The sequence below is a fragment of the Lagopus muta genome, chromosome 4 (assembly GCF_023343835.1).
Source record: "Lagopus muta isolate bLagMut1 chromosome 4, bLagMut1 primary, whole genome shotgun sequence".
NCBI classification, from domain to species: domain Eukaryota; kingdom Metazoa; phylum Chordata; class Aves; order Galliformes; family Phasianidae; genus Lagopus; species Lagopus muta.
In genome coordinates, this window is record NC_064436.1 from 38,206,289 (window position 1) to 38,230,141 (window position 23,853).

Genomic DNA, 23,853 nt, shown 5'->3' on the forward strand with positions numbered 1-23,853 from the left:
ACCTTACAGTCCATATTCCTTTACAAGAATTGAAGGTTTTCATTTCTATTAAGTTTCTATGGCTTTCTGCCAACAATTGGGCAATAAAATCTACATTCCATAAACAAGACCTTCTGAAGCTTCACACAGCAGCATTGTAGCCGCAGTTATCAAAACCCACGTGTCCAGAGAAGCATCTTGTCAGCAAAGGGACTGCTAGCATATGAAGTATGAGGCAGCCTCACATCTAAAGCCGGTGTTATGGTGAGGCACAAATACTCCTCAGAACAGCATGGAGGCCTTCCAGATACTGATACACAGTGCTGATCTCAGCACATCTTCAATCAGGAAGTAAAGAATAAAATGGAGAGTGACAGAAGGCAGCTGCTACTTCGTGTGTCTGAGGTACACAGGATAGTCAATGTAAATTCCCCCTACCCTACATCTTCCTTTTACCCTATCACTCTTATGTTACTCCCACTGATTTCCATCACATCTCAAATTTTACAGTGAGATCTCTGCTGTGGAGAAATCAGCCCTAAGTCTAAACTGCATATTTATAGTTCTTCCTCACAGGAGTTTTCTATTGTATTCACATTTACTTCCCTTTGTCCTTGGGCTGATCTCAGGCTTGATAGTTCACACTCACCTTCATATGGACCCAAAGAGACATTCTGGCAGCCAGAAGTTCCCAGCATGTTGCAAAGTTACAGCCTAACCACTTTTGCTCAGAAAAGCAAAGAATGCTTACACTGAACAGGAAGGTAGAATCCTTTTCAGGCAACGAGTGCTATTCTTGTGACCTTCTGTCAACAGAAGAGTCTTCCAGCCATGGGTTAAGCCAACATTACAGCTACTTCACAGAGGGTAACTAAGCTGCAGACCTGCCAGCTCATCTTTTCTGCAGTCTTACAAAAGGCTCTATGAAAAAAGTAAATAGGAGTCTGTGATGAGCAACACAAATAGAGTACGTTTTGTCAGTAGCACCAGGTAAATCTAACAACAGACATGTTTGACACAGATGTAATAATGTGCAGAAGGAACACAAGTGTGCCTAAACCTCCCATAGGTATCCAGTGAGCATCCACTGTCGGATCTGCAGCCACTGGACACATGGTAGGTGAAAGATTTTAAGATCGTTCCTGTATCGCTGCTGCTGCAAGAGATTTACTGGCTTTATTTCAGGCATCTGGCAAATTCTGCAAGCCCTTTTAGACTTGGAATTTATAACAGTTGAGTCGCAAGGAAGAAGACTTCTGTTAGAGTTAGCACAACTACTGGCACTTCTTGTCTTTAAAATCCCTCTTTTCTGAATTAAGGAAAAGAATATATAGGCATGTATTTCTTCTACAAGCAGCATCTACTGTACCTTCTAAACAAAGCTTACTATAGCAGGTGGATGTCACGATTTTGGCCTGCGTGGGCTACATTGAGTGGAAATAAATTGTTTTAAGCCTTGCGTTCAAGGTGCCCATCAGATTTTTGATTAAATTTTACTCTTTCTGTGCTTCATCCTTCAGAAATTGTTCACAAAAGTACCTACCATCAAAAAGCAATAGTGCTGTTGAGGGCTAATTCTAAACAAACTGGGCTACCATTGTATTAGGTATCAGAAGAATACTTAGTTTTCTTAACCAGGGACTTCCCAGAGCCAGAAGGCCTTGAAGAATATTTTGGAGACATTGCCAATGTGGCAAGAAAACCCAAGGTCTGTGAATTCTTATGATGGTATGAAAATTGCTAACAACCATCATGAGGAGAACTGACTGGAAAATTATTAACTTTGTGACATTTGTGTTAGATGTTGTGCAGATAATGTTACACTGTGCTTGATCTGTGGGTAACCACCAATTACCAAGTGGTGTGCAATCCTGAAATAAGTTAGTAGTGTCTCTCCTGAGTGCGCAGTGATTGACTCCTTGCACACCCAGCAGTGAACCCACTTTTTGGACAACATGAATAAGGCTGTCTTTTTCTCCAGTAAGAGAGGTCTTAAAAATTGGGTAGAGAGATGTGATCACAATTTTGTGTTGAGTACCTGACTGCAACTCCATATCTTCCATTTGAAAATTGGCACATAGTGTATTTATACCAACTGAAAATCAAGTCACAGATATCCAGAAAATTCATGATTTTTTTTTTTTGCACCTTTGAAACCTATTCTCAGATTCCTTTATCACAATGGAAATACAGCTTCATATTTTTCACTGTTCTTGAAACTGTGTTTAGCCAGCGTATCACAATGGATAAGCTTATTTGTCATCACTTGAATCAGCACTGCTCTGTACCCTCCCCCATACCCTGTGGTTTCAGCCCAGACAGTGCTGATGGCACACACTGAGGTCCAGGTGATGCTGAGCAATGGGTGCATGCCCAGGGCATGATGGAATAAGGCAGGCCCCAGTAGGAACTATGCTGGGCCACATGTGGCCCACAGGTTGTATGTGTCTGCTATAACTCTAACAATCACAGGACATTTTAAATGGCAGATAAAATGCTTCAAGCCAGTAAGAGATATTCAAGTATTATAAAATACAACTTTCAGCCTATATATTTTCCTCCAATGCAATTGTACTTGAGTTGTTTGCAATCCACAGGGAATTCCCACTACTCCCATTCAAATGGGACTGTTATTGTTACCATACTGACAGCTACTTTTAAAAATTTGAAGTGACTTAATGTGATAATGAACAGGACTCTCAGTGGATTGAAGAGGGAAGATCCAGAATATCCTAATTTATACATTTCTGTTGGACTAATACCTATCAATCTATGAATAGAGTAAATTGGTAAATACCTATGTACACACAATATTTACTGGAAGTTCCTTAATTTTTAAATAAAAAATCCTAAACATTCAATAACTTTTAAAATAATGTTAACTCACTCATGAAGATGCAAAGTACATCTACTGGTTATCTTCAGATATCAGATTCAATGCTTAGTTCATGTTAACATACGGTACAAATCCATATTCAAGTTACATTTTTAACAATTCACCCATTATAGAAAAAAGCCTATAAATAGTTTTTAAGCATCAATTACACAAGTTCCCATTAAAATTTCCATTCCTACTGGAAAAAAAGCATTCAGTCTTACTTTAACTCTCTTTTGCAGATCTTTCTCTCTAACCTCCTGTCAACCCAAGTTACTTTCCTCAACCATACATATAGTTCATTGAAAAAGCTGCAGTAGTAAATTTGATTAGTGTCAATTCTAGCATTCCTCAAAACCTCTAAGACTTCAGAGACCTGTGCTTACTCAAATGTTTTCAGCTGTTGATAGAAAGCATATCATAGCATTATGGCTTACAGAATGATTTCCTGCACTTATTTAGACATGTGTAAAAAAAAAAAAAGTGACAAGAAATCATCAGTTTGTATCATTCAGGAAATGAAACAATTCGCAGTTAGAATAAAGCAGTCTCTTGAGCACCTCCAGGACAGCTGTTCTCTAGCCACCCCTATTACTCATTGAGACTACAATAGATAAATAACAGACAATGAACTGAGAAGTCTGCACAACTCAAACCAAATCTTGTTTTGAACCTTTTTATAAGTATTGTTCACAGTGATTTTTTTTTTTAGAACATTAACTTTGACATAATTACTATCCCCCTACTTAAATTTTCACCAATTAACATGCCTCCATAAAGTTTATATAAAAACAGCACATACCTTTACAATTCACAAGCCGCTCCTGTGCTCTGATTTATACAGATCTCTGAACAGATTATTTGACTGAAGTAACCACTTCCACATAAGCTCTCCATGTGTTCTCCAAGAATGTCTGATTTCACCTCAATCTCATTTCTGTCACATTCACACTTTTTTGACACATCCACAAATTTCTGCTTCACATGATCTCTTACCTTAACAAAAAAAAAAAAAAAAAAGGAAGCAGTTGTGAAACAACTCACAAACAGTCAGCATAATGTATCTGCATCCAAAGCATACTGGGCTATGTATGAGGATAAAGAACTCCAAGGATTTGAATGCCAAGACTTCACAATTCTGCCTTCAGAACTTTCAGCACAGCCTTGAGCAAAAATAAGTTGTCACCCCCATTACCCATAAAAATGCATTAAAGCTACTCCTGAATCTCATCTTACAGGAAATTTAACAGATACTGAGGCATTCAGGACCTGCCTACACAAAGCAATGCAACACCACATTCAGCTGATGCTGGAGCCAGCTCTGAGAGAGCAGCAAAACTAAGCAGGCACTGCTGCTCACATCCCCAGAAACCCAACATGTTGCTGGGCTCAGAATTAATGAAGCAATGCACTGCTGATATGCAGAAGCCATTCCCAGGCTCAGCTCAGCCAATTCGCATTCAAGTAGACCATGTTCCTCGACACAGCACAGTCAGGCAGTGAAACAGCAGCCTTCCAGCCATGAGAGACCAGGCTGGCCACACACACACAACATACACAATCTCATACCTCAGATTAACTTGAGTGTACTGCCATGCAAGAACCATAGAACTGTTTTAGTTGGAAGGGACCATGAAAGACCATTTAGTTGAGCCCTCCTGCAAGGAGCAGGGACACCTCCAGCTCCACTGGGTGCTCAGAGCCCCTCTAGCCTGACCTTGGGTGTCTCCAGGGACAGGACATCCACTGCCTCTCTGGGCAGCCCATGCCAGTGCCTCACCACCTTCACTGCAGAAAAACTTCCTTATATCCAGCATAAATCTCCCCTGTTCTAGTTTGAAGCCACTTCCCCTTGCTCTGTCACAACAGACTCCCCTAAAGATTCTTTCCACTTCCTTCTTAGATGCCCCCCTTTAGATACTGAAAGGATGCTCTCTGGTTTTCTCAGAGCCTTCTCCTCTCCAGGCTACACAGCTCTCTCAGCCTGTCCTCATATGGAGGTGCTACATCCCTTGGAACTTTTCTGTGGTCCTTCTCTGTACACACTCTAACAGGTCCAATATGAAAAGGTGGTGGAATTCATTCATTTGAACCACTTCCCATGGGACAGGTTGAAATTGTTCTTTGCCAGGACAACTCTGAGATCTAAAGAACCAAGATTTTAGCTGAAGTCTCTGTAAAATACATTTTTATTATTAGGATGAGAATGGAGACCTCAGTGTTGTCTGACAAAAAGCATAGAAGGAAGGCATTTCAAGAAAGATGATAGTATCATGCCTGGCCCAAGCAAACGATTTTGAATTAAGATGGTAACAATTTATTGAAGAGCTGGAAAGTTTCTTCATTTACTAGAACTGAGCAAACTTTTGAAATGTGCAAGTAAAAATATAAATAATATATGCAGCACTCCGTCTTTGAGTAAGGGGATTTTGTTTTCTGAGTGAACAATTTCATCCACTTTTTAATTTAAAATTATTAATTATTAAATTGCACCCAAATTTAAGCCTCACAAGAACTGTAATGTTTTTATTGATTAAAAAAAAAAAAAAAAAGAGAGAGAGAGAAAAGGCAGACTACTGAGGGAGTCCTTAGAAGCTATTTTGTTTATGCGCAGTGTAAAGAAACAGCTACACAACTTAATCAGGGTTACCAGTTTCCTCCCTTCCTTCTGCTCCTAAGCTTACCTCCCACAGATAGGTAGGTAACTCCTTCAGCCACAGCAAACTTGTTTTGTTGGTGAAAAGCCAGCCTGATCTGACCGCTCAGGATATATTTGCTCTCTAATTTGGTAAATGATTAATCACCAACAAGAATAATGGCAATGCCGGTCTCTTCAGTGGATTATGTTATCACTACAATACTTTACATTGGTAAATTCATGTGTGGTTCAGCTCACGCTTCACTTAAATATTTGACTAATGAGAGCTTTCTTGCAGATATTTCCTTGCTGTAGCAGCAGCCTCTCTTAGTGACAGGAGATATGAAACCTATATTAAAACACCATAATCATCTTAATAATTAATTCTTGCAACTGTTTTTTTTTAAAAAAAAAAAAACTATTGTAAGACTAAAATATAACTAATAGCAGTTCCAAAGCAGCAGCTGAAACAAAACAATGAAAGAAGTGAAAACAAGGTAAAACAGGGCAAAAGACGAATTAGCAGAAATCTTTGTGAAATCGCCCATATCACCTCTCCTCCACAGAACATGAGCACACACTGTTGAACTGAACTTTTCAAAGAAAAGTGAGGTGCGCGTAACAGCACTTGTTGATTAAGCTTGTAGTAATCTGTCTGAAAATAAATTCCAAGCATCCCAGCACAGTGAGGAGTACTTAGTGTATAGTCTTTGTCACCCAGACTGCTGAGGATGCAGTCATATGAGATGTTAACTAACTGATTCAATCACAGTACTCAGCTTGTGCTCAGAGTCCTGTGGCACGTGACCTGTTTTCCGTTCTCCATCACTTACAGAATGGAAAAGGGAACATTTCAATCTCTCCCCTCCAGACATGCTGTATTACCAAGGAACCAGATTATTACTCAAGATCAGCAAGAGTAGCACTGCTTGAAGACAAGTCTGAGGTGGTGCTTTTTTTTTTTTTTTTTTAAACAGTCCTATATATGAGAACTTCAATCACTACAAGACATTCAAGAAGTATAAACTAACGCCCAAAAGCCAGCATGACATTCTGACAGTGATAAATTGCTGTTCCTTATGTCAAGGGAGTGCACACCAACAGCTGGCTGTTGCAGGAATTGGACACGCATCCTGTCACTGCAGCACAACCTCCTTACAGACCTTGCCCTCATTCCAGCTAGCCAGGAGAATTTCTTCCATTGCACCCAAGCACACTGCGCATATTTTCTCCTATTTGGTAGAAGGAGGACTCTCAGTTCACTTCCTCTCCATATGCAAGAGGTAGTCCCAGCAAGTCTCCCTCACATAAATAAAGCATTTTTAGATAAAAATTTATTTTAAGGCATTTAATAAAATAATAAGGAAAATTACAAAAGCCTGTTAATAGAGGTTATTTAAACAATCATCATTAGTGTGATACTCTCCACCTTAAATACACAGAATCAAGATTCCATACTTTTTCCCCTCCATGAATTTAGCTTGAAAGTTAGAAATGCACAGATCATGAGAACTCCATGCAAGTGAAAAAACACTGGAATAATAGCAGTGTTGAATATAGGAATGTAAATCTCTGAGCTCCTTATATTATGAAATAAAGTCTCCTTGTGTACATAAAATGCAGTTCAATGTTAAGTATTTTCTAGAAAATGGGGGACAAATCCTAGTATAATCTTCAGACAAAGTCAGATGCTTAATGCCTGTAAAATTATAGCTGTGTCTGGTCCTAAACTTAAGGGTCTTTTGACATACCCCCTGTAAAACCATTTTTTCCAGGAGCTTACAATTTGACCATGAAAATTTGATTCTGGATGAGTGTATAAACCTTCAGCTTGGGTTGTATTTCTGAGTGGTGCCCAAAAATACAAACGAGTTTATTTTCACCCATGCATAGGAGCAGCATCAGTCTTTAAAGGATGCTCTTTGCATTCAAAATTTCACATTCGTGTCATTTATATACATGGGGCAAATTTGAAGAGAACAGCAGACAAGCTGCATTTCTAGCTAACCTGCTTTATAAGAATGCACCGGGCAAGAACAGAAGCCCTTGCTTGTACAGTGATGAGTACACAAAGTAAATATTGCAACATTTTTAAACACAGTACTAAAAATGAGCACTTATGGAAGGAAAAAACCTGAAGCCGCTTCCCAAAAAAGATTTTCCTAACCTACATTATTTTAAGTTTACAAAAAATACAGTCTAAATGATTCTATGTTCCCAGAATTACTATTTTTTTTTAAACTCTATACTGAAAAGAATAAGAGGGCTGGCCAACCTGATGAGGCCTTCCTGCTGTTTTGGGGCAAAGGAATAAAGAAAACTGAGAAGCCAGATCTGATCCTAAAACTCTCTTCAACAACATGAGACCCCAGCAATAGCAAAGGGACAGACTGGCTGGTTATTTTAGCCAAGTGCACGTGTGCTCCTGTCTGCCTGCAGCCCACAGCTGCTGAAGTAGGCAGTGGGACTGAACAGGCACATGGGCAGGCATCTTTAAGTAGAAAAGAATATAAGCAGCAACGTTTGGGTTCAGATTTCAAATGCACCACCGTCCAGCAGCACTCATATCCTGCGTCACGGTGCTCACTGCAGCTCTACTTTCAGGGCACTCAGCCTCATCCATGAGTTAAAACAAGCAGCAGAGGAAGGGTTCACCTGTTCTGCAGTTTGACACCTTAAGAGCGTGCCAGTGAGACCAGGATTAGAGTCATAGTTTGCTCAGGGAGAAGAAAGGATTCTGTGTTTTGCGGGGAGGTGGTATATAAGTGCCTGAAGACAGCTGCCCTCGTTTCTGCTCTCTGCTTGGATGCTTTCAGCACAACCATGAGCACCCGCCCAGGCATCAGCCCCAAGACATCACAAGGAGGCTAATAATCTAATCCTCTTTTTGCTATCCCCTGAACAGAGCTTGCAATTTAACAACAAATGCAAGTGCAGGGAGGAAAAAAAGTCTTAATAGCAGGGATAATTATGAACACCCACATATAATCTGACAATAGGAACAATTCAAGTAACCAAACTATATTAAAATCAGCAGGAGAGCTCAGCTCATATGGTTTGATGCCACCACTTCTGCTAGTTACTAGAGGTGCCCTTTGCAAACACGCATCCTTTCTTCCCTAGTAACAGCCTGTTTCTGTTATTTTTGTGGGTTCTGCTGAAGAGTAATAAAAGGGTCTGCCAAGAAGATTCCTGGTCTCTGCTATGCACTGAACAAGTCAGGGGCCAAGTTACCCTCTTCAACTGTTTCTAGGGGTGTCTTCTAGACAGCAGCTTTCCCCAGCTATGCCCACATGCTTGCACACCCTTTGCAACAAACAACATACAAGGGTCATCTTCCTCCCCTGTCTCTGCCAGGAGGCTTCTGTGCCCTGGACATACACTGGACATACCTGGGACAATACTGCCAGATTGCTTCTGTCCAACCCTTTGGTTGTGTCTAAGAAAAGGATTTTTAATAAAGTGTATGGACTCTGCAGCACTCAGATTTCTACCTTGTTAAGCTACATATCACTGGGCAGACACCCACCAGCTGAGGAACTCCTGCCCTTTCCCAGGAATTGAAGTGTTTTCACAGCAGGAAAAAATAAAAATTGCTATTTTAAACCTCAGTTCTAAACATTGCAGTTAAGGACAAGATGCAAATCCAAGCATAAACAGCTGCTGAACTGCCTACAGCCAAACCATAGAAATCAGATATTTCTTATTTTTAAGGATATAATCAAAGTGCTTCTTGTATACTTGAGAACCACTTTAAACCCAATGAATAGACAGAACTCTACTCCTTCCCATAGGCAGCTATTTAAGTTCTGCTTTCCCTCTACATCTCCTAGGTACCTTATATTAAATGTAATCATTTGGTAGAAGTATTATTTAAGATAAATAATGTTACACTGGCTCTAGAAACATATGTCCTCACTAATGAGAAAATTAAGATGACCTGATGAGTATTTTACTAATTACACATTGAAGATACCATCTCTGGTATTTAATACACATGAATTCATTCATTTACATGAAAAAGCCTACATCATTACAGAATAAAAGCATCTTGTAGCAGGCACGTGTGTCCAAAGGATCTGTTACATCAATGTATTGTGTATGAATCAAACATGAAGAAAGGCTTACATGCCTAGTGGCTTGCCTGTTTCCTATCCCTCCCCAAATCAGCTGCCTGGATAGCAGGAAAGTCATGCTTCCTTGGGACAGACAACATACCACTCCTTTTGTATTTTGGAAGCAACAGCAAGTTCACATCCATTACAGATCAGTTTTTAATTGACAATGGAAGTATTTAATACACCTTTTGATCTAATCAGTTAATGCACAAATATAAAATGCTCAGTATGAAATATAATATTCAGTTCAACTCAGCCATCATTTGGAGTGTGGGCCCACATGGGGCTCCACACACACAAAGCAGAGCACAATGCCTGCCAGTAACCAGCCAGAGGGTTAGGGAAGGATCCTGACCCTCACCTTTTATAAGAACAGAACAAATTTATGCTTTAGAACCCTGTATTAAAGGCATGACTGGAGGAGCACACTAACAGAAGGAAATGGAGGATTGCCTTCCAAGTAGGGCTTCTCTCCCCTTATACCCTAACAAGAAGTCCCATTAGTGCACACATACACACAAAGAAATTTGCTTAGTACAAGCTTTCCTGAGTCAGACCTGCCTATTACTGCTCATGCTCTTGACTTCCCAGCCAAACATTAGCAATTAATGTAATGGTACAGCCATCTGGAGCACTGGTTGATTTTGTACAGCTGTTTGCTACTTGATCCTTAAGAACTTTACTCACAGGACCAGGGCCTATGCCCTAGATGTACTGCTGTGCACCTCACAGGTAGAGTTGTGATGAGGCATGCTCAGAGAGCATAGAATGTGGCCAGAAATGTGCCTCCTGGGCAATACAGGTACAAATACAACTACTCTTAAAGGCAGCACCCTGAGGGTACAAGAGAATGAGATCAAAGAAAAGAGGGAGAACTGAAAGGGACTAATAGAATGCAGACAGAAGAGCACAGGGTCCAGAAAGAATTATACCAGCAAACTAACCAGGGAAGTCTGGTGCCCTTGGACAACTCAAAGGAATCACTGCATCATCTTTTTTTTGAAGACCAAGCTTAAGTCATATATACTAAGGCCAGCCTATGAAGGGCCAGCTTATTACAGGAAAAAAAGAGGATAGGAGATACAAAAATAAAGAAGAAAACATACACCAAAAAAAATACCAGGTACTCAGGGCTCATTCCACTTTGAGCAGCAAAACAGCTGTTCTAAGTTGCTTTGAAACTGTTCATGACTATTAAAATGCATAATATATCCATCCATGGTATGCAGTTCTGAGACACTTGAGTATCAGGATTAGAAGGGACCTCGAAAGAATTCCAAAGGAGAATACAGCTTTAAAATAAAAAAAAAAATACCATAAACAAAGATACTTTGACACAGAGCATATCTGCTGGTCTCACTAACTGATTGAGCAGGACCTCAAGATGTGCAGCTCTGTGCTTCATGTCACAGAACAAGTTGAGACTACCTGAAATACTCAATTAGGTATTTTGTAAACCACAAAGCAGAAAGCATGTAAGGTGTTTATAATAAATCGTTGCTCATGTTTTCCAATGTAAACTAATTCTTACTTTCACAATGTTGGGTTTTTTTTTTCCCATGCTTTCCCTTCTACCTCCTCCTCCCCACCCAAAGGATGTCAGTCATTTTCTAGTCAAAACTAAGCAGTTCAGAACACTAACAGTTTGTTTCTGTACATGCACAGCATGCATGCATTTTCCTGTTTTATACCTGCTACCCTATCAAAACTCCGCTTCCATCACAGCCTACCCTATACAGAGGAAGACAGACAGATTTTAGGTAACATCTATGTAGCATACAATAAAGCCAAGTTCTCAATTCCTTATAAAAGTACACAAGAAGATTTTAAGATCAACCTTTTGGTTTTAGGGTGTCTTTATACTCTCAAGAAACCATAAGTTAATGTTTGCTTAACCCTTACTTTAGTCATATCAGAGTATTACAAGAAATATACATTTTTGTCTATGAGCAACAGTTTGGTAGAAGATGTTATTAATACAGTCAGTACAGTACACACTCCCCCAAAATGTTAAGATTCACGTACACAGCTCTATAAAACTATGTCAAAAAATCTCCAAGAGAAAACACACAGGTAACAAGAGGTTAAGCTTCACTCTTTGGTCAAGCCCCATTTATAATCACAGTAAATTCTGATGATGAGAACAAACCAAAATTCAAAACCAAAAATATTTTTCAAGGAAAGCCACAGTATTATTAATATTATGTTTTAACATTCTCCCAGTATTCTTGGCTGCAAAAATTGTTCTTGGCCAAATGACAGACTGCAAGCAAACTATAAATATGCTTACATTGATACCAGATTAAAGTACTCGCACTCTTTTGGTATAAATTACCCCTGAGTAGCTTGCATCCTCATCTTATGTACACTCTCAATGCCTCCAATAGTCCACACTGCAATTGCTTTTTTCATTCAGAGATCTTAGCACGTTTTCAGCAGATGTATCATCAAGTGTTTTACATGCCAATCTGTTTATCATTAAAATGAAAAATCAATATGTCTGATTCAAGCGTAAACAGAAGTTGAATGTTCAAGCTGTCATTGAAAATGACGTGCAATTATAGAATATGATTTGCACTTGGCAAATCACTGTTTCCTAAGAAGGGCAACAGACAGTAGCAACAAACTTTTCACAGCAACTCAGTGCAGTGCCACTTATAGCCAGGGAATTCATTTCATGACTGCAAAAAAATACCTACGTAACCAGAAAGAGCAATAAGCAAACAATCACTGTTAAATTTAATCATTATGTATGTTTAGTTGATGAGAGAACATGTCACTTCATGTTACTGGGCTGAGTCCAGATTTTTATTTAAAACAGAAGTACTGAAAATAATAACTTCAAAAAAAATACTCCGGGGTTTCTGTTCCGGACCATTAATTTTTCAGTCAAATCAAACTATCATTTAATTGAATCCTGATGCTGGGACTTGGATTCTACATTAAAAAAAACTGGAAACTAAAGCATATAACAATAATTTGTTATGCTGAGCAATTCATCCCAATATGTCAAGAAAAAAGAAAGGCAAACTCAAAATAACATTAGCCTACTTTCTGCAGTGACACAAAACTAATAACGAAAGGCAACAAACCTCAGTCCCAGCCAAGGAACAAAGCCATTAACCATCATTTCCTCCAAGATACACTTAAAAGTACACACAAGATGAAAGAGAATACAGCAAGAAGAGAGATTTAGATTGGACATAAAGAAAAGTCTTCTTTGCAATACAGGTGGTGAGGCAGTGGCTCAGGTTGCCCAGAGAGATGGTGGATGTCTTGTCCTTGGAAACATCCAACATTAGTATGGGGGGGCTTGGGGGGGTCTCTGAGCACTTAATGGAGTTGTAAGAGTCCTTGCTCATTGCTTAGATGGCCTTTTAGGGTCCTTTCCAACTCAAACAATTCGATGATCTATAAATACTCATAACGTTTTCATGAAAAGCCAAGTAATTCCAAATTTTTAGGTATCCTCTAAGCCAATACAAACACACAGGTCTTCACGAGCAGCAGAGAACAATTTCAAAACAAAGAAAACTACCTCCAGAGTTGTGTCACATCAAGTACGTAAACACAACTGGGACAGGGAGAGTTGTTTCTCATCCAGCCTGTACAATCAATAAGTGTACAGAGGTGTAAAATCAATTGCCGTACAGAGTTCTAGGTTAAGTAGGATTATCACAGTGGAAAGATAATAAGCAGAAAATGCTTACCCATGTTGTAGGCTCACAATATTCTCCACGAGGCATGATCTCCAGGAAGAGATTCTTCCTCGGGGGCAGTCAGCTCTTAAATGGGTCTAGGAGAGGTGGAACCAGGCTCCACCCCTTCCAGTAGCACAGTTGAATTGCCTTCACCTGTGCTCCCATGGCTGACTCATTGCTTGCCTCAGGTGGTCAATCAGAGGTTCAGGCCATGATTCAGCAGCTCCCATACAATGCCATACTCGCAATTTGACAGCAATAAGAGAACACCACTTCAGAAATAGGAGTTCTCTTTTTCTGATTTTAATCATGATTTACAGAAGTCTTCAAACCTGGCATATGGAGTCTTTAATTAGTATTTTGGTCCTCTTTGTGTCGTAATCCTATTCTCCCCCACTGCTAAATTACTAGAGACAATATCATCCACAGAATGAGGTAAGCCCCTCCATTTTTTACTTGAGGCAATCATTCAGCTGACCAGCTGTAAATGTTTTCAGGCAGACAAGAACATGCTGAAATATATGGCAACTTTCAGCTAAGGATCTGCGAATGTCCTGGTCCTGCTGCACAGCTGACATGAACCAAAGAATTTCAGTCCTGGTGCATCAGAAGCAATCAGACTCAAACAACAGCAGATGGGAGCACGCTGGTTTCTCCAGGTCTTAAACATCAATAGAAATCACAGAACTCCTCAATGAGTGCTCCTCATCTTGGTTAGATAGTCCAGGACAAAGACAAAGGGGGTGCAGAAGGACAGTGGAGGGAAATTAGTGCTCTAATTATGATCTTGCATTTTTGCCTCCTAGTTACTTTCTATTTAAAAAAAAAGTAACTGAATTCTGTAATCAGGGAAAAATGTGTTTCTACTATGCAGACAGAAGGAAGCATTAGCTTCTTCCATATGTAGAGATCACCTGGGATTGCAAAGTAAAAGGAGCACTGTTACTCTAATTATCTGACTTGGAAGAGTAAATTTTATAACTGCACCCTCTGCCACATCTTTACTTTATTGCCACCAGTAGGAGCATTAAGCACTTAGCATATCTACAGATTGTACCAGCAATCTCACTGCTGTAAGTTAAGCACCTTGCTGCTTATTTAGGCTTTTCTAGGTGTATTCCCATCACCGCATTTTACTCCTTCTCATCAGCTCAGCCAGGTTACAGAACCAAAGGGTACACTTTAACATTTGTATTATCAAGTATTAACAAACATCCAGAGATGCAGCAGCCTTCAAATGCACAATTAATAGACAAGCTTGCACATCAGTTTGTTGAATTGCACAATCAGGTTTTTGCTTTTTGGTTTGGTTTGTTGTTTTTGTTTGTTTTTGCTCAGGAAGAACATGCAAACATGTCTTAGTCTCCAAAAGACATATCTAAAGTGCTTTAAATTGAATTTATTGTATAATATTCCTAATAAATATAACAGCTTAATGATTTAGAACAGCAAGCTCTGCTAAAGATTATTAAATGCTAGCCTGATAAATAAGCTTTGAATTTTTAATATATTAAAATCCAGATTTACTTCACCTCCCACCATAAAAGGAAGAAGGGGAAAAAAAAAACAAAAACCACAGCATTTCCCACACCACTGCTAAAACTAAGTCGCCCTCACCATTAGGTAGAGAGCAGTGAAGAACTCAACATATGGAAGATAGGGGTATAAAATATAAATATATATATATATTATATAAAGCAGATCAATTGTGTCCCAGTTATTTGTATTGTTATAAGGATAGCATTTAATTCTCTTGTGTATTCATTTATTATCTGTTTAAAACATTGATACTGCTGGATCAGAAATACAGCAATTTGCACAAACTCAGTACAGTTTCAGAGATTCTAGTAGAAAGGTAGAAGCATGGATGTACACAGGAGATATATTTGCCTTCTTTCTCGCACAAAATATCAGGAAGAACAAAGGCCTGTTATGCTGAAGAGTGGAAGTAGGAGCTTCCTAAATACACCAAGTGTTGCTTTCCCTTGAAAACTTTATGCTAGCTTGAGAACTAATGAAATAAAAATAACAAACCAGGAAAGAAAGTGTCTGAGCTACACACAGAAATTGCCAAACCTATGAGCAAACAAGACCCTAGATTACTGAGAAGCAGAATCAGCAGTAGAAATATGATTAACTAAGAGCAACCTACAGGTTTTACCTACCTCATCATCCACAGATAAAATCCTCCTCTCTATAGACTAACGCAGTCCATTCCCTTAGCACACGGGTTGTTCTTTCTAACCTTGTGTTTGTTGTATTAGCTACTCAGAAGTCATAACTGAGATCCCATAAGTAAAGACACTTTGGTCTCCTCTAGCTTGTACACTATAACTATTAAAAGACTTGAACTAATATGCCTATCCACACAACAAAGTTATTAACTATAAAGACAAAACATTCTCTGAAATACATTAAAACAAAATCTGTTTAAATCCTTAGCTCCTCCATGGTACTCAGACCCAAAAGTAGCCCTCTTACAGCTGGCATTTAGAGTGCCAGCACCTGACTGGGATCAGCAGGTGTTAGAAGTTACAAGAATTGTGCTGTTCATTGTCTCTGGGTGTGTTTTTCTCCAGTACTCAGGGTTCCCTTAAACTGCTGTTCTAAGATCATTGCTTTTAGTTGCCTGTAACAATGCTAAATGCTAATCAGGGAGGCACTTGTGTGTTGAAGATGCATTTTTTTTTTTAATAAAAATAAAATAGGGAGGGGAAAAAAAAAAAAAGCAAAAAGCAAACACTGGTAAGTGCATAGATAAGTCTTGACAGGACAAGGAGGAATGGTTTCAAACAAAAAGAGATTTAGATAGGATATAAGAAATTTTTTTTTCTACAGTAAATGTAATGAGGTACTGGCACAGATTGTCCAGAGAGGTGGGATGCCCTGTCCATGGAGGCACCCAAGGTCAAGCTGGAGGGGCTCTGAGCACTTGAAGGAGCTGTAGGTGTCTCTGCTCACTGCAGGAAATTGGACCAAATGGACTTTAAAAGGTCCCTTCCAACTCAAACAATTCTATGATTATCAGAAGAAGAGAAAGGCAAAATAACAAGAGATTTCTCAAATCTTGAGAACTTTTGGTATACTAACACTTTCTAAGTAAGACCTGCTATTTAAAGGCAGGTGGGGTTCTGCTTTGGGTATGTTTTCCATAGGAAAATACATCAGGCTAAATTCTAATCCTCATAGAATCTGTGTGTAAACATCCCCCAAAGGGAAAGCTAAAGTGGATGTGTGAGACCTGGGCTCTGGAGTGGAAAAGCTCCAGAAGTGAGCCCTCTGGCAGGGCTCTGGGACAGGAAGATCGTAATCAGCTCTGTAGCTCATCCTTCTAAGTCAAGCACAAAAAAACCTTAAGGAATGCCTGAATGATCTAAATATGCCTTCCTTTTATATCTTCCTATCATCTGCAAATAAAAGATTACTGGCTGTTTGTACCATAGCTCAGCAGGCATGACAAGCAGCCCCAAAATGGAACGCTTTGTGTTTCATTCAGCAGATTAGGAAAGCCCACAGACAGGTTTGCAAAAAAACAGCCTGTCATTTGATACAGACTGGGCAGGCACTGCCTCCACTGCACAAGAGCTGACGTTGCCAGGCCTTTTTGGGTACCAGGAAGAGCTGGAGTTTGGCATGCAATGATGCTGCTGCCTATCACGCTCTTTTCCCTGCCCACTCCTGATTGCTCAGCCTGCCCAGCCACTGCCCAGCTGTGTACCTGCCTGTTCCCTGAAAAAATTATGCTGTCTGCTGCAGCTGTGACTCCTACTTCAGCGTTTGGAAATTTTTTCTCTCACTCCCTCATCTGCGAAGTGCCAAGGAGCTCAGCTGTTCAGCATTTCATTGCTGAGCTCTTTGGGAAGGCATGGAGAAGCCACAAATGGGCTTCACACTCGGAGGAGTCTTAAACTGAAAGAGGGAAAGAAAGAGAGAAAGGCAACTTGAGGCTGTTCTTTTTGTTGTTGTTTTTGTTGGTTGGTTGGTTTTGTTTTAGTGTGTGTGTGTCCTCACCCTCTATGAACTGAAGAATCTCAAAGTTTTCACCCTCACCATGTTTTGAATGTCTCTCTGCCCTCTCACATGTCTCAGAGCAGCAGAGGGAGTGCCCCCACCTATTACTCATCACCCAGCTATACTTGGGGGAAAGCCTATATTTCAGACTTTCTCATCTCTTTGCAGAGACGGTAGAGTCTGCTACTGAGAGTAGTCAGAGGAGATCTTATCACGCCTTTTAAAAGGATTTTTCTCCCCAACTAAACAAAGTAGGAGTGGCCAATGTCATCTATATTCATGCCGTGTTTTATAGCTCAAACATCAGATCACTCCTGCTGTAATCCAGTTTGTAAAGCATGTTTGGAGGGAATGAAAACAAAGCAAAAAGTTATTTTTTTCACTGAGTGTAGATCAAAAGGCTTACATGCTGTACTTTTACCACAAAGCAAATGTTTGTGCTATGTAAACTCCCAACAATTGAGATTATAATGAAAGCACTAACAGACATTTTTATTGACCTACAGCTCGCTTATAATCACAGGTATGTTCAGTAGCTTTTAAAATCCAAGAGGACAGAATTAACTTCCTGGCTGTTCTTACTGTCCAGTGTTTTCTGAGCCTCCCTGCTTTGACGTGGGCTTTCATTTCATTGGGAGATTGTTGCCACAAAGCATTCACAGCCCCTGCATTCCCAGCGCTTCAAGGCAAAAAAGAAAATAAAGTCAAGTGGGTTGTGTGAAAATGTTTGGGGCTCAGAAATCAAGAGGGGAAACAATAACCAGAATCAGCAATAGCTGCCCAGCAGCAGAGAAAGACAGGGAAATGAGCTGCAGAAAGATCTCCTTACGACCCCAATAACTTTTGCCTACCAAATTTAAAGGGCCTTTTGATTTCCTCCCCAAAGGGTGCATGGGGATTGTGTTGATTTAAGAAGCACAGGAAGGCAGCATGGCTCTCATCCCCAGCAATGGTGGCGTAAATAAGCCCAGGCTAAAATAAGCCCACAAAATAAGGCCAGTAGACAGCAGACAGAAAAAGCACGATATACCCATTGCAGAAAGAGCTCAGTCATGAGATCAATGACTGTAGTTACTGCAAGCAAATCCATAAACATGCATTCCTATTAATCCACAGAGCTGAGTTAGCTACAGTTGACAGATAAGTAATGGCCTCTCTGAGCAGAGCGGTGCTGTACGTGGCAGTCATCCTCATGAGGCAGTACTACCACTCCCAGGGAAGGCCATGAGACAGGAGCAGGCTCCATGTTGTGAAAGACCTGCTCACGTTCAGCAGGGTAGCATTTGTGAGCATCTTACAGCTGGGAAGCCAGGCTCCTGAAAGGAGGGAAACCTGCCCTTAGATCTCTTCTCCTTCCTTGTCTGCTGGAGCGGTTTGGACACAACAAACACATTCGGATTCCCTTTTTTCACTATTGCCAAAAAGAAGCACCTTTTAACTGTCCTCTCCAAGCCCAGCTTCAAAGTCAATGTCTTTTTGCCTGGGTGAAGCAGAGGCACTCCTATAGGCTGTATATAAACTCGTCTTACAGTTTAGGGCTTTGGTGTGTGTTGTTCGGGTTTTTTTAGCCGGAGATCTTTCCAACTCTTCTTTGCATTTTATTATACCTACGCTCTGTTTCCAAACACTTTTTGATAAGCTGTCCAAACATGCCTAAGTATGGCTTTATGTGATTGCCGCAATGTCATCAGGAGCCATTTCATCTAGACTACCACGTTAAGCTAACTATAAATTTGAATAACAGATCACATCATAAATTCCATCAGAACAAATATTTTTCTAAAAGCATTTAACGTTTTCTCTGACAGGGGATGCCAGAACAGCTTCATATAAAAATACAAGTTTAAAAAAAAAAAAAAATGAAGCAATGCTGAACTGATGAAGAAAATTTGCCATTATGTTTCCAAGCGAAACACTTTTTAAAAGAACTGTCTAATAAGGAGCCAGCTCTTTGACACGGTGCGTTACAGTGAGTAAGCAACTTGGCTGCACTCCCAGGCAAAGAGCAGCTCACTGGGTGCCACCACATTGCTCTTACACAAGAGGTTTCCCCAGTCGCTGCTTAATATGTTAACCTCTTCTGGGCTCTGTGGGGAGAGCAGGGACATCAGGTCAGTGTTCCTGCCACTGTCACAGCCAGTGAGCAGCCTGGGGTCAGACCATGGCATGTCTCTCACTATTTCCCCGTGAAGAGGCACGACGGTGGCAGTGGCAGCAGGGGCAGCCATGGTACCATGGTGGTGGCAGAGCTGCCTGGACATACATGAGCCTGCCTGCTTCTAGTGGGCTCTGAAGGCCACAGAGTGGAACAACCTCAATGCATACCAAAACCTGACTGTTATGCCTCAAAGTCTTCTGCCTTGAAATTTCAAAAATGCACACCAGACCCTTTCCCAAGCAATTTTACCAAGAAAAAGTGGCAGACATGGGGTGAGAGACATACTCCAGAGCCTCCACGGAGAATGGGAGCAGCCACCCTGAAGGACCACTGCCACAGTGGACTGCTGAGGGCCATGGTAACTCACATCAGAGCAGGGATGGTCTGAGGGCTCATGGATGGCACACATCAGCTGGGACATCAGCCGGGACACCCCAGGGGCCTGTGGTGACCCACATCAGGGCGGGGACACCCCCAACAGACAGTAGCAGGGCAATGCCCATGCACTGATTTATCCCAACACTACTACGGAATGGCTTTCAAGGAGGCCAGGTGCCATTTTCCCCACAGAAGTGTTGGATTGATGAAGTCACACTGCCCATGACCATCCAGCACAGGGAAAGTTTCAACACAAGAAGGTGTGCAGCCTGAAACATAGGCTTTCTCTCTTCATGGCTGGCAGAAAGTGAAGCAAGTGAAAGGAAAAACCACCACAGAGAAAATACGAGATATTTTATAGCATGGGGTTTAAGCTGCAGTTGCAGCACTACTGCAGTGATCTTAGTGACCACTGCAGTTTCAGGTTTGTAGAGAAATTCTACTTCTGTTAGGAAGAAAAAAAAAAAAAAGCAAACAAACTTCTTTTGGATAATTTTATTTTGATGAAATTTGCTTGGGTTTTTCTGTTTCCTCAGTGAGAAGCTGTGATGGGGGAAAGAGACCTGTGCTGAGAGATGGGAGATTTCTGACATGTTCTTCTGATTTAAGATAGTTTACACACACACACAAAGAGAGAGAGAGAGATAAATCAGTGGCAACTTGAAGGCCTTGGAAAACAGAAAGATGAGAAAGTGATTTGCTGTGAGGAATGACATGAGGAATGACATGATATCTGTTGGATACTTACTAGATACTCTGGATACACCATCTAGAACACTGTAGACAGGCTGGATGCAAATCATGACATCAGACGTCCCAAAAACTGTGCAAGAGGAAAAAGCCTAAGTGATGCATATTTACCTCATCTTCAGTAAGCTTCTTCACAATCAGTTCACAACCAATAAATATAATAAAAGTAATAAGAAATACTCTCTTGTAACAAAACTATGGTATTCAGATATTTTGAAGTCATTCTGGCATTATTTTCACTCTTCTCATTCAGAAGCATTCAGACCAGAGCCGAGCACCACACACAAACACCTCAAGCTGAACATTTTACAGCTTGAGGGATGGAGTAGCACCAAAAAAACACGAAGTCCAGCAGAAGCAGCTATGTGACAAGCATAGCAAGGAGAGTGAGCACAAACAGTGCGAACACTCACAGCATGAGCAATGAGATCCAGCACGCCGCAGCCATCAGAAGGTGTGACACCTGCGTGGTTTCCGGATGAGAGCAATAGGAAGGCAGTGAGCTGGGACACCCCAACAGTAGCAGTACTGTTGGGCTATACCTGTTTTTTGAAAAATGTGACATCCCCTTCAGCCTACACCTGCAGCGCTTAGCAGAATGTCTAATTTCACCAAGCACGGATGAAAATGAATTAAGCAACTACATGAAGATCTTGGATTTCCATAAGCTTTGGACAAGATGTACAAAGCAGTGTAGAAAGCCATGCTAAAAAAAAACCCTCCAAGTGGCACCCCTTCTAGGGTTTCTCTGCTAAGCTCTCAAATCCCCCAAATTTGAATCCAGCTCCTACAAGGAAACAAGGGGTGGTTTCATTCAATTGCTGAACTACAACATGACACTACTGAGAAAGAAGTCCAATGACAGTACTGCAGAGTCAGATAGAGGGAGAAGAAAGACGTGTTAAGTACACTGAGCTGGACATGGGATATGAGCAAGCTATGGGCTGAAAAGTCCTGTCACAAACGACTGAATCCATACAATGAGGCTTGAAAACCAGTGCTAGGCCATCTAATCATCACTGATAAGTGTTGCCACTGCACAAACCAGATTGTGAGGAGATGAGGCTCAACGGGGAGTGTAAGGCTTAGGTCTAACCAGACAATCCTGGTTGCTGCAGCTCAGTAGCTGGCTCATGAGTGATGGGTGGCACACACTGACGACATGGACATCGTCTGCCCTGCTCAGAGGTGAGACATGAGCTGGTCAGACTGGCACGTGCTGAGAAAGGGCAGTGATCCTGCAAAGTAATCCACGGAGTAACCACACACTGAGCAGGAGCCCTCTGAGCATTCACAACCTGGGTTGGGATGCTGCTATGGAGTGGACAGAATGAGAGAGGCCAGCATAGGTGCTAACCCCATCCCTCTGACTCTGCTTCCTGACTCTGAAATAAGGAGTGAACACATACAAAACAAGAGGGGGGGGAAAAAAAAAAAAGAAAGAAAAAAAGAAAGAAAGAAAAAAAGAAAAAAAAAAAAAAAAAGGAGGGAGGGGAAGATGCCTGTAAGCAACAGCTTGCTTTGTCCTGAAGAAACAGCAGCCAGAGCAGGAAGAAGGAATGTGCCTGTGTGTGTGCACCATGTGGGACAAAGGCAGCTCCTTTGCTTTCAGCCCTATTGGAAAGCCCCGCTGTCATCTTTCAGTCTTATATGCCTGCAAACGAGCAACACCACGCACGACGTGCTTCTTGGTGTCTTTGATAACAGGTTTCTGTTGTTACTCTCATATGAATTTTCCTTTTGGAAAGATGTATGCATCCAGTTTTGATATTCCGTTATCTGGCTGCAGACAAGTTGCAGGCTTGCATGTCTGGTGGGTGCAACACACACACATATACATACACACGTTCACCTCCTTCCCCCCTCGTGCTGACCTCTCTCCACACTTCTCCACCCCAACCCGATGCGTCTGCTCCGTCCTCATTGCCTCCCCAGCCCCAGGGCAGCTCCTCTCTCTGCCGGGGGAAGGAGTCGCAGAGCTGCTCTGGGGCGGGAGGGAGGGGGGGGGGGGGCGGTGGGCTGCGTTTTGCCTCGGCCCCGGGACTCGCTCGGGTAGCAGGGTGGGGGCGAGGATAAGGCTGAGGCCGCGGCGGTGGGAAGGAGAGTTTGGGAATGGTTAAAAAAGTTCTCGATAAGCAAATTCAGCTGCTGTCAGAGAGATCCCCCCCCCCCCTTTTTTTTTTTTTTTTTTTTTTTTTTTTTTTCCCTCTCCCTCCTCCTCTCTCCCTTTTTATTTTTAAGGCAGTTGATGTGGTAATTAAGAATTTGGTGAGAGCCCGGTCAGGTCATCTCGTTTCTCAGATCAGAGCCCCATCAGAAATTCTTTCAAGTGTCCTTCTGCGTCGCCAAAGATGACAACAGCAAATCAATAAGCGCTTGAAATGAAAGGGGCTGCCGGCTAGCCCCCGAGGCTACAGATTTTCGCACCGCCGCTCTCTTTTTCTGAACTTCTCGCGCTGTGCGCTGCCTCTCGTAGCGGAGACGCCTTTATGCCTATGCTCATGACGAAGGTAAGCTCTCGGCTAGCACACTATCGCGACACGGGCTACTGCCACCCACTGCCCCGGGACATCGCAGAACTGGAGGGCCCGGGTGGTGTCTCCTCTTCCCTCTCCTTCTGGAAAAAAAAAGAAAGAAGGAATTAATAGGAGAGGAGTAAGGGATCAAAGAAAAGAAAAACAAATAAGGGGCTTGAGGTTACTTTGTGCTTACGGAGATCGCTGCGCCCCATTCGCACTGCCGTCCTCACCCCGGCGTGCCCCGATGTACCTAACGAGCGGGCTCCACGGAGCGCCTTAATTGGGCAATTCATTAGGTATTCTTTTAGTTCGAGTGGTTAAGCACTCATTTCGAACCGATGATAAAACGGCCGGAAAACGCGAGGCAGGGCCCCTGTAATTTATATGCAAATCGCTGCGTCCGTTCGAAACGCTTAATTTTGGAACAATCATTGTGTTGTAGCGCCGGGATCAGCCGTCCGAATGAGCAATTTTGAAACCGACTCTGGACGGGAAGAAAATATTCGAGCAGCCCAACAGATCGATAGCGTCTGAGCGTGTTAACAGAGCGGCCCTAGGTATCTCCATACGCGTTCGCCGCCAGATAAGGAGCGCAGAGAGGCGGGGGGGGGGGGGGGGGGGGAAGGCTGAGGGCAGAGGGACGGAGCGCTTCGAGCACAGTCTGCCAGCAAAGGCAATCAGCGCCCGGCGCTGCGCAGCAGAACTCCGCTCTCCTTCGGTCCCTCC

The 23,853-nt window shown here is 41.7% G+C and overlaps 1 long non-coding RNA gene across 1 annotated transcript; it reads right to left on the reverse strand.

The window, feature by feature from the left end:
- Positions 1 to 780: 780 nt before the first annotated feature.
- LOC125692298 (uncharacterized) lies at positions 781 to 15,735 on the reverse strand. Its single transcript, XR_007376571.1, has 3 exons — positions 15,477 to 15,735; positions 3,657 to 3,850; positions 781 to 900 (listed from the first exon to the last, which is right to left on the reverse strand). It is a non-coding gene; the product is annotated as an uncharacterized LOC125692298 (long non-coding RNA).
- Between the last annotated feature and the right edge of the window lie 8,118 nt (positions 15,736 to 23,853).